Genomic DNA, 15,430 nt, shown 5'->3' with positions numbered 1-15,430 from the left:
TTTTTTCTCAGGATTACTTTGACTATTCGAGATCTTTTATTATTCCATATAAATTTTAAGATTCTTTGCTCTATTTCCATGAAGAATGCCATTAAGATTCTGATTGGGGTTGCATTGAACCTGTAGATTGCTCTAGGTAATATGGACATTTTAACTATGTTAATTCTTCCAATCCATGAATGTGGGATACCTTTCTATTTCTTTATATCTATCTTCTTCAATTTCTTTCAATAATGTCATAATTTTCAGTGTTAGGTCTTTTAACCTCTTTGATTAAACTCATTCCTAGATATTTTATTCTTTTTGTTGTGATTGTAAATAGGATTGTATTCTTCTCTTTCTGCCAGTTTGTTATTAGTGTTTAGAAATGCAACTGATTTTCGTAAGTTGATTTCGTACCCTGCAGTTTTGCTGTAGCTGTTGATTATTTCTGATAATTTTCTGATGGATTCTTTACAATTTTCTATATATAGAATTATGTCATCTGCAAACAGTGAGAGTTTCATTTCTTCCTTTCCAATTTGGATTTCTTTTATTTCTTTTTCTTGCTGAATTGCTCTGGCCAAAATCTCCAGGACTATGTTGAATAGGAGTAGTGACAGTGGGCACCCTTGTCTTGTTCCTGTTCTCAGAGGGATGGCTTTTAATTTTTCACCATTAAGTATGATGTTGGCTATGGGTTTGTCATATATATGGCCTTTATTATGCTGAGGTACTTCCTTTCTATACCCATTTTATTAAGAATTTTTATCATAAATGGATGTTGTATCTTGTCAAATGCTTTCTCTGCGTCTATTGAGATGAACACGTGAATTTTATTCTTCATTTTTTTAATGTGGTGTATCACATTGATTGATTTTTGGATGTTGAATCATCCCTGCATTCCTGGCATAAATCCCACTTGATCATGGTGTATGATCCTTTTAATATATTCCTGTATTTAGTTTGCCAATATTTTGTTAAGGATTTTTGCATTTAAGTTCATCAGCAATATTGGCGATATTTCCCTTCTTTGTTCTGTCCTTGTCTGGTTTTGGTATCAGGATAATGTTGAGCTCATAGAATGAGTTAGGAAGTGTTCTGTCTTCGTCAGCTTTTTGGAATAATTTGAGAAGGATAGGTATTAAATCTTCCTTGAATGTTTGGTAGAATTCTCCAAAGAAGCCATCTTGTCCTGGACTTTTGTTTCTTGTTTTGATTACTGTTTTGATCTCTTTACTTGTGATTGGTCTATTCAGATTCTCTATTTCTTCTTGATTCAGTTTTGAGAGGTTGCATGAGTCTAAGAATTTATTGATTTCTTCTATGTTGTCCAATTTGTGAGTATATAGTTTTTCATAGTATTCTCTTAAAATTCTTTGTACTTCTATGGTATCCATTGTAATTTTTCCTCTTTCATTTCTAATTTTATTTATTTGAGATTTCTCTCTTTTTGTCATAGTCTGCCTAAGGGTTTGTCAATTTTGTTTATCTTCTCAAAGAATGATCTATTAGTTTCATTGATCCTTTCTACTGTTTTTTAGTCTCTATTTCATTTATTTCTGCTCTAATTTTTATCATTTCCATCCTGCTGACTTTGGGCTTCATTTGTTCTTCTTTTTCTAGTTCTGTTAGGTGTAGTTTCAGATTACTTATTTGATGTTTTTCTTGTTTATTGAGGTGGGCCTCTTTTGGTATGAATTTCCCTCTTATAGCCACTTTTGCTGCATCCCACAAGAGTTGGTATGTTGTATTTTCATTTTTATTTGTCTCCAGGTATTTTTTTATTTCTCCTTTGATGTCTTCTTTGATCCAATGGTTGTTGACTAGAATGTTTTTTAGTCTCCACATGTTCTTGAATTTCCCAGCTTTATTCCAGTAGTTGATTTCTAGTTTCATAGCATTGTGGTTGGAAAAGATGCTTGATATGATTTCAGTTTTCTTAAATTTATTGAGGCGTGCCTTGTTTCCCAACATGTGATTTATGTTTGAGAATGTTCCACATGCACTTGAGAAGAATGTGTATTCAGCTGTTTTGGGATGGAATGTTCCATATATATCTATTAAGTTTATCTGCTCAAGTATTTCATTTAAATCCACTACTTCCTTGCTGACTTTCTTTTTCTTCTGGTGGGTTTTTTTTTTTTTTTTTTTTCGAGGAAGGTTAGCCCTGAGCTAACATCTGCTGCCAATCCTCCTCTTTTTGCTGAGGAAGGCTGGCCCTGAGCTAACATTCGTGCCCTTCTTCCTCTACTGTATATGTGGGACACCTACCACAGCATATCTTGCCAAGTGGTGCCATGTCTGCACCTGGGATCTGAACAGGTGAACCCCAGGCCACCAAAGCAGAACATGCACATTTAAGCACTCTGCCACCAGGCTGGCCCCAGCCTTGATGACTTTCTGTCTGGATGATCTATCCATTGATGTAAGTGGAGTGTTGAGGTCCCCTACTATTGTTGTGTTGCTGTTAATTTCTCCCTTTAGGTCTGTTAATAGATGCTGTGTATACTTTGGTGCTCTGTGCTAGGTGCATATATATTTAAAAGTGTTATGTCCTCTTGGTGGAATGTCCGTTTTATCATTATAAAATGCCCCTCTTCATCTCTCACTATCTTTTATGTGTGTGAGTGTGTGAGGAAGATTGTCACTAAGATAACATCTGTGCCAATCTTCCTCTACTTTATGTGGGATGCTGCAACAGCATGGCTTGACGAGCAGTGCCAAATCTGTGCCTGGGATCTGAACTGGCAAACCCTGGGCCACCAAAGTAGAGCATGCAAACTTAACCATTACACCACTGGGTCAGCCCCCTCTCATTGTCTTTTTTATCTTAGAATCTGCTTTTTCTGATATATGTATGGCAATACCTGCTTTCTTTCATTTGCCATTTGCCTCAAGTATCATCTTCTGTCCCTTCACTCTGAGCCTATGTTTGTCTTTAGAGCTCAGATGTGTTTCCTGGAGGCAGCGTATTGTTGGGTCTTGTTTTCTAATACATCCAGCCACTCTGTGTCTTTTGATAGGAGAATTCAATCCATTTACATTTAGAGTGATTATTGATTTATGAAGGCTTAGTACTGCCATTTTATCTCTTATTTTCTGGTTATGTTTCCATTCTTTCTCTTCCTTTTATTTCTGACTGCCATTTCATTTTGGTGGTTTTCTGTTGAGATTTTCTCAGTTTTCTCTTTTTTAATGAATTTTGGCTCTGCTCTGATTTTTTTTTTAGTGGCTACTGTGAGATTTGATAAAAGATCTCATAGTAGAGATAGTCCATTTTCTGATAGCCTCTGATCTCCATTAGCTTAAGCAGGTTTCATCCCTTTCCTCTTCTTCTGAGTTACTGTTGTCACAAATTATTCTGTTTTGTCTTCTGAATTTGTGACTAAGTTGAAGTTTTTATAGTTACTTTTGATGCTTTCCTTCCCTTTATCTTTTAAGTTATAATTAAGTATTTGCTACCCTGTACTGAAAGAGAGCTGCAGTTTTCCGATTTTGTCTATCTCCTTGCTTGAAGCTTTGTAAACCTTTGCCTTTTTGATTCAGGTGTGAGGGCATCCTTAACCAGTTCTTGTAGGGGAGGCCTCGTGGCAATAAACTCCCTCAGCTTTTGCTTATCTGGGAAAGCTTTTATTTCTCCATTGTATCTGAAGGAAAGTTTTGTTAGATAGAGTATTTTGGGATGAAAGTTTTTATCTTTCAGTATTTTGAACATATCATTCTATTCTCTCCAAGCCTGTAAAGTTTCTGCTGAGAAATCCACTGAAAGCCTGATAGAGGGTCCTTTGTAGGTTGTTGTCTTTTGCCTTGCTGCCCTTAATGTTTTTTCTTTGTCATCAAATTTTGCCTCTTTTACTATTATATGCCTTGGAGAAGGTCTTTTAGCATTGATGTAGTTAGGAATTTTACTGGCTTCATATATTTCTAAGTCCAGTTTCTTCCCCAGGTTTGGGAATTTCTCAGTTATTATTTCTTTGAACAAGCTCTCTGCTCCTTTCTGTCTCTCTTCTCCCTCTGGAATACCTGTAATCCTTATGTTACTCTTCCTAATTGAGTCAGATATTTCTCAAAAACTTTCTTCATTTTCATTGTCTTAGTTCTCTCTCCTCCTCTACCTGAAGCATTTCTATATTTCTATCCTCTAACTCACTAATTCTATTCTCCATAAAGTCAGCTCTATTTTTTAAGGATTCTAGATTATTTTTTATCTCATTAATTGTGATCTTCATATCCAGAATTTCTGCTTGTTTTTTAAAAATAGTTTCAATCTCTTTGGTGAAGTATTCCTTCTTCTCATTAATTTTATTCCTGAGCTCATTGAACTGTCTTTCTGAGTTTTCTTGTAACTTGTTGAATTTCTTTATGACAGCTATTTTGAATTCTCTGTCATTTAGATTGTAAATTTCTGTGACTTTAAGGTTTGTTTCTAGATACTTGTCATTCTCCTTTTGCTCTGAATTGTTGCTATAGTTTCTCATGGTGTTTGATGAACTAATCTTTTGCTGGTGCATTTGTGGTAGTATCAGGTCACAGATTCCACAAGCTACCACTAGGGGGAAGCAGGAGCTGTGTTTCTGATCCCACCCCCTCTGCTGGAAGTTGTGTGGGTACCGTGGGTCCTCCCACCAGCCAGGAAAGTGTTTACAGGTTGGCTCAGTGTTGCTGCCACACTGTGGCACATTTCCACCTGTGGGGCCACAGCAGTACTGTGGGCACTCACACTGTATAAGAAACCATTCACATATGCCTATATCCACTACTGCTGCTGCTTCTTACAGTTGCCTCAGTGCTGTGCTTGGTGGGCAGGGCTTCTTCATGGAGTCAAGCCTGGGCCTCTCACTGGGACTGTAGCAGCAGGCTGGGCTCTCCCACTGGCTGGGAAAGCATTCACATACAGGCCCAGAGCCGCCACTGCCCCTTCTCACAGTCACCTGAGGCACGTTCCCACTCTCAGGGCTGCAGTGGTACTATGAGAGCTCTGCCAGCTGGGAAAGCATTCAGGCACATGCACAGATCTTCCAGGGAAGGATAGGGGAGTGCTCACCTACCTCCACCACTTGCCAGGGAGCCAGCCCATCCACCTTCAGAGGTACAGCTGTGTGGATCTCTCAGGCCTCATGTTGTGCTGTGTGAGTATCCTCCATTGGTCAAGGAATGTCTATTTAGTTGTATGTCAAAGAGGGAGAGATAAGGTAACAGCTCACTCTGCCATGTTGCTGACCACCAAGAGGAAATTTTTTAAAGTTAGATTTTTTACATATTGCATGTGAATGGTCAAGCAAAGATGTCTAGTAAGCATTTGGATATATGCATTTAAAACTTGAAATGAGACTCACTTGGATATCGAGATTTAGGTATTGTCAAACAACTGAATCTACATAAGTGTAGCTTCACTCATGGAGAATATGTTGTCTGAGAAGAGAGCCAAGAACAGAACCCTGGGGGGTGCCAAATTTAAGAAGCAATTTAAATTTTAAAAAAGAAGAAAAATAAGAATGAAAAAAAGTCCAGAGAGGTAGGAAAAGGAAGCCAAGAGAAAATAATTTTCTAGAAGACAAATATAAAACTTGAAAGGCAAGATGAAGGACTAATTATATGGAAATTTGAATGCCAGGATAAAAAATGTATATTTTAAGAGGAAGCATTTATTATTTTTGTATTGGGATTATAGCCTAATAAAAATAATACCTTAGTAAGATTTAGTCTAGGTAGGACAACCAGTTGGAATAAAAATGATAAAAGCTTGAACTAGGGTGGTGGCACTTATGAATAGAAAAAGGAATGTTAAAATAAGAATCAACAAGTAGTTGGTGGCTAACTGGATATTACTTCTGAAAAAGAAGGTGAAGTCAAATATAAGAAAAAGACTAAGCTATCAAGCCTCTACGGCTGGAAATAGTGGTATTTTCACTATTTCTAATGAGGAAATAAATTTTGGGGAAAAAAGGAGTTTTAGGAACAGTGAATTTGAGTTGATTGTCATACTATTAAGTGACTTTAAATAGCATGCAGTTATAAATATGGAACTGGAGTTTGGGAAATAGATTAGAGCTGGGAATAGAAATTTGAGAATAATTCAGTGACACTAGCTGATGCAGGACATAAACTCTCCAAATAAAAGAATATCTAGAGAGGGAAAAAGAAGATTAGAACCCCTGTGAACTGTTGGGAGGCATGTAAAATGGTACAGCTATGGCGGAAAACAATATAGTTGTTCTTCAAAAACAAGTGAAAATAAAATTACCGTATGATCTAGCAACCCCACTTCTGGGTACACATAACCAAAAGATTTGAAAACAGGGTCTCAAAGACATATTTGTACACCCATATTCATATCTGCTGCTCACTTTTTGATTGGGTTGTTTGTTTTTTTGTAGTCATTTGTGTGAGTTCTTTATATATTATGGAGATTAACCCCTTTTCAGATATATGATTTGCAAATATTTTCTCCCAGTTGGTGGGTTGTTTTTTCATTTTGATCTTGGTTTCCTTTGCCTTCCAGAAGCTCTTTAGTCTGATGAAGTCCCACTTGTTTATTTTTTCTTTTGTTTCCCTTGTCTGAGGAGACGTGTTATTTGAAAACATCCTTTTAAGTCTGATGTCAAAGAGTGTGCTGCCTATATTACCTTCCAGAAGTTTTATGGTTTCAGGTCTTACCTTCAAGTCTTTGATCCATTTTGAGTGTATTTTTTTGCATGGGGAAAGATAATGGTCTACTTTCATTGTTGTCCATGTGGCTGCCCCATTTTCCAAGCACCATTTATTGAAGAGGCTTTCCTTTCTCCATTGTATGTTCTTGGCTTCTTCGTCCAAGACCAGCTGTCCATAGATGTATGGTTTTATTTCTGGGCTTTCAATTCTGTTCCATTGATCTGTGTATCTTGTTCTTGTACTAGTACTGTGCTGTTTTGATTACTATGGCTTTGAAATATATTTTGAGGTCAGGGATTGCAATGCCACCAGCTTTGTTCCTGTTTTTCAGGATTGCTTTGGCTCTTCGAGGTCATGTGTTACCCCATATGAATTTTAAGATTCTTTGTTCTATTTCTGTGAAGAATGTCATTGGGATTCTGATAGGGATTGCATTGAATCTGTAGATTGCTTTAGGTAGTATGGACACTTTAACTATGTTTATTCTTCCAATCCATGTGCATGGAATATCTTTCCATTTCTTTATGTCATTATCGATTTCTTTCAGTAAAGTCTTATAGTTTTGTTTGTATAAGTCTTTCACCTCCTTGGTTATATTTATTCCTAGATATTTTATTCTTTTTGTTGCAATTGTAAATGGGATTGTATTCTTGAGTTCTTGTTCTATTAGTTCATTATTTGAGTATAGAAATGCTACTGATTTTTGTATGTTGACTTTGTACCCTGCAATTTTGCTGTAGTTGTTGATTATTTCTAATAGTTTTCTGATGGATTCTTTAGGGTTTTCTATATATAAGATCATGTCATCTGCAAACAGTGAGAGTTTCACTTCTTCAGTGCTTATTTGGATTCCTTTTATTTCTTTTTCTTGCCTAATTGCTCTGGCCAAAACCTCTAGTACTATGTTGAATAAGAGTGGTGAGAGTGGGCACCCTTGTCTTGTTCCTGTTCTCAGAAGGATGGCTTTCAGTTTTTCCCCATTGAGTATGGTATTGGCTGTGGGTTTGTTGTATATGGCCTTTATCATGTTGAGGTACTTGCCTTCTATACCCATTTTATTGAGAGTTTTTATCATAAATGGATGTTGGATCTTGTCAAATGCTTCCTCTGCACCTATGGAGATTATCATGTGGTATTTGTTCCTCATTTTGTGAATGTGGTGTAACACATTGATTGATTTGAGGATGTTGAACCATCTCTGTGTCCCTGGTATAAATCCAACTTGATCATGGTGTATGATCTTTTTAATGTATTGCTGTATTTGCTTTGCCAATATTTTGTTCAGGATTTTTGCCTCTATGTTCATCAGTGATATTGGCCTGTAATTTTCTTTCTTTGTGTTGTCCTTATCCAGCTTTGGTATCAGGGTGATGTTGGCCTCATAGAATGTGTTAGGAATATTTCTGTCTTCCACAATATTTTGCAATAGTTTGAGACTAATAGGTAATAAATATTCTTTGAATGTTTGGTAGAATTCTCCTGAGAAGCCATCTGGTCCTGGGCTTTTATTTTTGAGGAGGTTTTTGATAACTATTTCAATCTCTTTACTTGTGATTGGTCTATTCAGATCCTCTATTTCTTCTTGATTCTGTCTCGGGAGGTTATAAGAGTCTAAGAATGTATCCATTTCTTCTAGATTGTCAAGTTTGTTGGCATATAGTTTTTCATAATATTCTTTTATAATCTTTTGTATTTCTGTGGTATCCATTGTAATTTCTCCTCATTCATTTCTAATTTTATTTATCTCAGCCTTCTCTCTTTGTTTCTTAGTGAGGCTGGCTAAGGGTTTGTCAATTTTGTTTATCTTCTCAAAGAACCAGCTCTTTGCTTCATTGATCCTTTTTACAGTCCTTTTTGTTTCAATTTCATTTATTTCTGCTCTAATTTTTACTATTTCCTTCCTTCTGCTGAGTTTGGGTTTTGTTTGTTCTTCTTTTTCTAATTCTGTTAAGTGTAGTTTAAGAGTGTTTATTTGAGCTTTTCCTTGTTTCTTAACGTGGGCCTGTATTGCTATAAATTGCCCTCTTATGACCACTCTTCCTGCATCCCATATGAGTTGGTATGGTCTGTTTTTGTTCTCATTTGTCTCCAAATATTTTTTGATTTATCCTTTTATTTCTTTGATGACCTATTTGTTTTTCAGTGGCATGCTGTTTAGTCTCCACATTTTTGTTCCTTTCCTTGCTTTTTCTTGTAGTTTATTTCTAGTTTCATAGCCTTATGGTTGGAGAAGATTCTAGATATGATTTCAATCTTCTTAAATTTATTGAGGTTTGCCTTGTTTCCCATATATGTGGTCTATCCTTGAGAATGTTCCGTGAGCACTTGAGAAGAACGTATACCCTGCTGTTTTTGGATGGAGTGCTCTCTGTATATATGTATTAAGTTCATCTGGTCTAGTTTTTCATTTAATTCCACTATCTCTTTGTTGATTTTTTGTCTAGATGATCTATCCATTGAAGTAAGTAGGGTGTTGAGGTCCCCTACTATGATTATGTTGTTGGTGCTCCTGTGTTGGATGCATATATGGTCATAAGTGTTATGTCTTCTTAGTGGAAAGTCAAAGGGCAAAGGATTTGAATAGACATTTCTCCAAAGAATATATAGGCCATAAGCACATGAAAAGATGTTCAACATTATTAATCATTAGAGAAATGCAAATGAAAAACATAATGAGATATCGCTTCATAAACCACTAGGGTAGCTAAAATAAAAAAGACAGGCAAGTGTGGGCAGGAAGTGGAAAAACTGAAACCCTCATACATTGTTGGTGGGATTGAAAAATGGTACAGCCACTGGGAAAAGTTTGGTAGTTCTTCAAAATGTTAAACATAAAGTTACCATATGACCCAGCAATTTTACACCTATGTATATGTGAAATGGTGTAGTCATTTTGGAAAAATATTTGGCAGTTCTTCAAAAAGTTAAACCTAGGGGCCAGCCCCATGGCTGAATGGTTAAGTTCTGTGCTCTGCTTCAGCAGCCCAGGGTTTCACCAGTTCGGATCCTGGGCGCGGACATGGCACCACTCATCATGCCATGCTGAGGAAGCATCCTACATAGCACAATCAGAAGGACCAACAGCTAGAATATACAACTACATGCTGGGGGGTTTTGGAGAGAAGGAAAAAAAAATGATTGGCAACAGATGTTAGCTCAGGTGCCAATTTTTTTTTAAAATAAGTTAAACCTAAACTTACCATATGACTCAGGAATTCTGCTCTTAGGTGTACACCTAAGAAAAATGAAAACGTGTCCATGCAAAACTCCTACACGAATGTTCATAGTACCATTATTCATAACAGCCAAAAGTGGAAACAACTCAATATCAATGGATAAAATGACAGAACAAAACATGGTATACCTATAAACAGCAATATAAAGAAATTAAGTACTGATATGTATTACAACGTGGATGAACCTTGAAAACATTGGACTAAGTGAAAGAAGACAGGCAGAAAGAAACACATACTGTATGATTCCATTTATATGAAATGTATAGAAGAGGCAAACAGAGATAAAACAGAAAGAGAGAGAGAGAAGAGACAGAAAGTAGAATAGTGGTTGCTGGGGGCTGGAGGGAGGAGGAACAGAGGAATCACTACTAAGTACAGAGTTTCTTTTGAGGGTGATGAAAATCTTCTGAAATTAGATATTGGTGATAGCTGCATAACTCTGTGAATATACTAAAAACTACTAAACTGTACACTTTAAGAACCCTCTTTTTTGACACATGAATTTTATGACATACGAATTTTATCCTACTAAAGCTGTTGTTATTTTTTTAAAAAAAGGCAGTTAAACTCCATATTTCCCTCCCTTGTTCTATATAGCCAACTCGCTTCCCTTCCTGCCCCAGGTAGATGAATGGAGCTTATTCTCTGGAGAAGGTAAAATAGAAGTCCTATGGACTGAAGGGCACCAGATATAGTTGAGAATAGGGGCATCATGCTAAAAAGAGAGTGATTTAATGAACTTATGCACTGAGACTGCCAAACCCCAGGAGGCTGAAAGCCAGGCATTTACCCTCCAGCCAAGTAAAGGGAAAAGCCTGGAGAATCTGACCAAGCTAAGAGGAAAGACCTAAAGATACACTGAGAGCTCTGAACAAAATGGAGCATCAGATTACCCAACAGAGAAGCTCCAATTTAAACATTTGGTAGAGAGAGTAGGGTTGGATTAGTGATACTTATATATAAAATTAGTAAATAAAACACCTTGATAACAGTTAATTTCCAAAGCAAAATGAAAGTTAGGGCCAAAGGGGAACATGTCTCAGCTGAGAATTGCATTGACATTAACCAATATTATGATATCAACTATACTGGTAAGATGAAGAAGGGTGGATATGTATAGTGGGGACTGGGGGAGGGGACAGAGAGCTGAATCTACATCTGATGGGAAGTCATTGGATAATGCCTAAAACCAAAAATTAAAGTGGTAGCAATACAAGCATATCACAACATTGAGAGAGGTGGAAGTAAGCACCAACAGAATCAGCTGAAAGCTGAAAGTCTTGTCACTGGGGAGGAGGAACAGAGGGTGAGGAGAAGGAAAAAGATAGTTGCTTATAATAACAAATCTTGTGGAAATCATGTGCATGTGTGACATTGATTACAAAAATAAAAATTTTTAAAACAAATTATATTGCATGGAAATAGGGCATTAGTTTTGGATAAACTTGAGTTAAATCTTAGCTCTGCCCTACCCATGTTTGAGGACATATTACTTCACATTTCTCAGCCCCATTTCTGTAATATAGGGTGATAATACCTACATCTTATAGGGCTGTTATCCCAATTAAATTAGATGTGTATAATGTGCTTATTACAGTGTCTGACAGATACTGGATACTCAGTGTTAGTTATTTCCCTATCCCTCATGGATTTTGAAACCAGAGTGATATAAATTTGGGCATTGGTTTGGAATCTTTGGCAGAAACTAAAAAGATATGGATACCTAGGCTTTGACGAGGCAGCTGTCCTTATAGTCTATGATAAGCAAGCAGCCAACAGTCATAAGCTGAGTCTTACACAGAATTGGTTTAGACCAAGCAGTTAAAGAGCCCAAGAGTGGGAAATGGAGTGGGAAAGTATAGCGTGAGGTATTGTCAGATAAGGAGACCTTCAAATACAAGATCTTACAGGTGAAAAGGGCCATGTAACCATAAATGGTCATGGTGGTAAACAGCTGAGAGATTGACAGGGTCTACAAAATTAGGGAAGCTTTATGTTAAGGACATCAATGAATCCTCAACATAGGTATCTGTCCTCATTGAGGACAGTTGTGAAAACAAGAGAGAAATAATATTAAGCCAGTCCTTAAATCACCTGGAAAATGGAAGTGGATCCTAGGAGTCTGTAGATTCCCAGGACAAAGGTATGGAGAAAGCGATATGAACCAACAAGGGAACCAAGGGGTATCCATAGTTCACACTGGAACAGATCAACCTCCCCACGCCTATGAACTTCCCCCACTACACATACAGACTTCCATACTGTAGGCAAAAGATGAGAGACCCTGGGGGTTTCTTACTCCTCCCTCCCTCACCACTCACTCTCATCACTCTGGCCAAATAAAAAGCCAACTGGGAATTCAATGTCATCAAGGGAAAGCTAAGCTTCAGATATGCAAAGAAACGTGTTGGTGCGAAAAGGTAAACAAATAAACTGAAAGGAAGAATTTTCCTGGCCACTCCTCAAAGTGAATGGAGAAAGCAGCTTGAAGTTATGAAAGCATAGACAGGGGATGTGTAAGTATGGAGACATTTGAAAGAGAATCAGTAGTGATTATTTCAAGATTGGGAATCAACAAAAAGTCTGATCTCTTTCCCTTAAGTAACTTGTCATTTTGGTTTTAAGCCCTAATTCCAGCCTATTAATTTTGTTTCAAAGCAAATTTGATACATATGCTTTCTATGCTTAAACTCATGTTGAATAAAGAAAAAAAGACTGAACTTTATAGCATGAAACCAACCTAGCAATCAGTTTTGTTAGATTTCATTTTACATTCGACTCCCAGAGTTTACAGGGTAAATTCCATGGCAGGAATTGTTTACTATTACTACCATCCACTTCTAACTCCTCCAACATAGCCAGATGAATAGCATACCAAAATAAATGTATACCATATCTAAGGTATTTTCTTGATTTAGTAGTAATTTATCAATAAAAAGAAATGAAATGTCTGCCATGACTAACTTCTGGGAAACTCAAGCAGGCCCCTACACAACAGCACTTTCTTTTCAAGCTATTCACAAACCATCATCATGAACATAGTTAATAAAGTAGCCATTAGCCTGGTACTTTAAATATCTACAGATTTCTTTTTTTTTAAAGATTCGCACCTGAGCTAACAACTGTTGCCAATCTGCTTTCCTTTTCTTTTTTTCTTTCTGCTTTTTCTCCCCAAATCCCCACAGTACATAGCTGTATATTTTAGTTGTGGGTCCTTCTAGTTGTGTTATGTGGGACGCCGCCTCAGCGTGGCCTGATGAGCGGTGCCATGTCCACACCCAGGATCCGAACCCGTGAAACCCTGGGCTGCCGAAGTGGACTGCTCCAATTTAACCACTAGGCCACGGGGCTGGCCCCTATCTACAGATTTTTAAAATGATAAGGCAGCAGTATGAAAAAGTCCGAGGTTCACCTGAGACCTTATAAAATCCTACCCTAACTTTGAATGAAAAGTCTTCATAAAATTGATATTGGTCATGAGAGAATATGAGCAATAATACACTCGTGCTCACATGAAGAAAATTTCCAAACTCTACCATACCCAAGTGGCCTCCACCAATTCAACTCATATTACATCAGACGAAGCTGTTTATGACACAATGGAAATGTATTTATTCCTGCTGAGTACCCCTACACACTACAGAAACCATCACCTTGAAGGGGGAAAAAGTATAAACAAAGATAAAGGAAACAAGGATTTAAACTTTGCAAGGAGGTTGTATCAACCAGCCAGACATCTAGACAATATAATGGGAAATAAAGTCACAAAGGATGATTTGGTATCATAGTCTGACTGAACTGACCTAATGTTGAAAAATAACCAACCACAGCTACCCACAGTCTTAGGCATCAGTTTGTTCCCTGACAAAATGTTTGTAGACACTATCATTTACCATACTGCTACAAATGCTTAATGCAGACATACCTTGTGTTTGTTTTTAATTTCTTTGATTATTTGCTGTACTGACCAAGAGGGTTGACTTAAGAATGATCAGACTCTATTAATAGGCAAAATATGAGATACATCTTACACTTGTGTTCTCATTATCATATTTTCATAACAACTTTCATAAAGGGAGCTTGATAAAAGGCAAGCACATTTAAGCCCAATTGGAAGAGGATAAAACTGCAAGCACAAAGGGGACCGTGATTTACTTTGCGGTCATCGAGGCAGTGGCTCAGATGAAACCAGAATACACAGCTCGGATTTGAAATGAAAATAGCCTCAGTCAATTGCAAACAAACCAACTGGTGCCCTAAGGCTGGTCCTGTAGGATAGTATGTTTTGGGAGGGAAAACAAACCACAGAGCTTTAAGATGAAAAAGGTGGCCTGCGGCAGTATCTATTTAATGGCCACCAGATAATAATGAGAGCATTTATTAATGCTTAATCAAGCCAGGCACTCTATTAATCGTTTTATATGTACTCCATTTACTCCTCACAACTGGGGTATTATCCCTACCAACAGGTGAGAAACCGAGGGCTCAGCGTTTGTGACCGTTATGGTCACAAAACGAAGACATAACCTTGCTGAGTCTCACTTCCATGACTACCTGAATCTAAAACCTGTCCTCTTGCTCAAATAGTTTAACCCTTGTTTCGCATTCATAAGTACAGTGGACATTTTCTAGTATGAACAACGCAGTTTGACTGAATTTTTTTCCAACGTCTGACTCCCAGAGCTTACAGGATAAACTCCACATCGGTGGCAAGAACACAGAGCACTTTATATGGTGACCCGAGTGTCCACACCCCAGCCCAAGCCTCCATGAACTCCTTGAGGAAACAAATGTCTGAAGCAAGTTGTACTGTTTATCCAGAAGAATCACCTGTCAACACAACTCAGGATTTGTGCTTACATAGGTAAGAAACTCTAAATTGTAACCAAGAAACTTGAAGTTATTGATAGCAGATAAATAAGAAAACAAGAAAAATAAGGCATGCAAAATTTCTATGGTTTTTAAAAGCAAGTTTAACAAAGACCATAGAACATTTTTTAAAATTCCATAGTGATGTTCTCAGACAATGCATGAGTCCTTAAGAGAAACCTAGTCAGCTTAGGAAGGAGACTAAAATAGGAGGGACCCCTAGATGAAGGCCAGGCCTCTTATGGATTCATTCCACACTGTGAAGCCGTGAGAAGACACGCTCATAACTGTTCGCGCCTTCTCGCAGAATCAACCCCCACTCCTCGAAACTTACCTCTTTATGTCTAATTCTGAATTACAGAGTTGAAGACAGAGCTGGAAAACTCAGCAACCCAAACATTTGAAAAGCATTGCAAAATCAAATTGAGAGAGTGACCAAAAGAGATGAGAATTTCTGTGGCAAAGAATCTGTCTAAGGTGCTTAAAAAAACAAAAATAGGGAGAGGATGTGGATTCCCATGTCTGGAAGGATTTCGGTTGTAGTCTTGTTAGGACCAAGGGAATAGATTAGGAAAAAGGGTTCTGCTGAGGCTGAGGGATGGCTCCAGGATTCTGCCATCTGAATTCAATCTGTTGGGCCTTAGCTGACGCATTTTTAACTCTTAAATTCCTTCCCTAAGATGTGCCTCTGT

This window comes from Equus przewalskii, chromosome 29, assembly GCF_037783145.1.
Source record: "Equus przewalskii isolate Varuska chromosome 29, EquPr2, whole genome shotgun sequence".
NCBI classification, from domain to species: domain Eukaryota; kingdom Metazoa; phylum Chordata; class Mammalia; order Perissodactyla; family Equidae; genus Equus; species Equus przewalskii.
The sequence above is the reverse complement of the archived record's forward strand: the minus strand, read 5'-3'. Positions refer to the sequence as shown.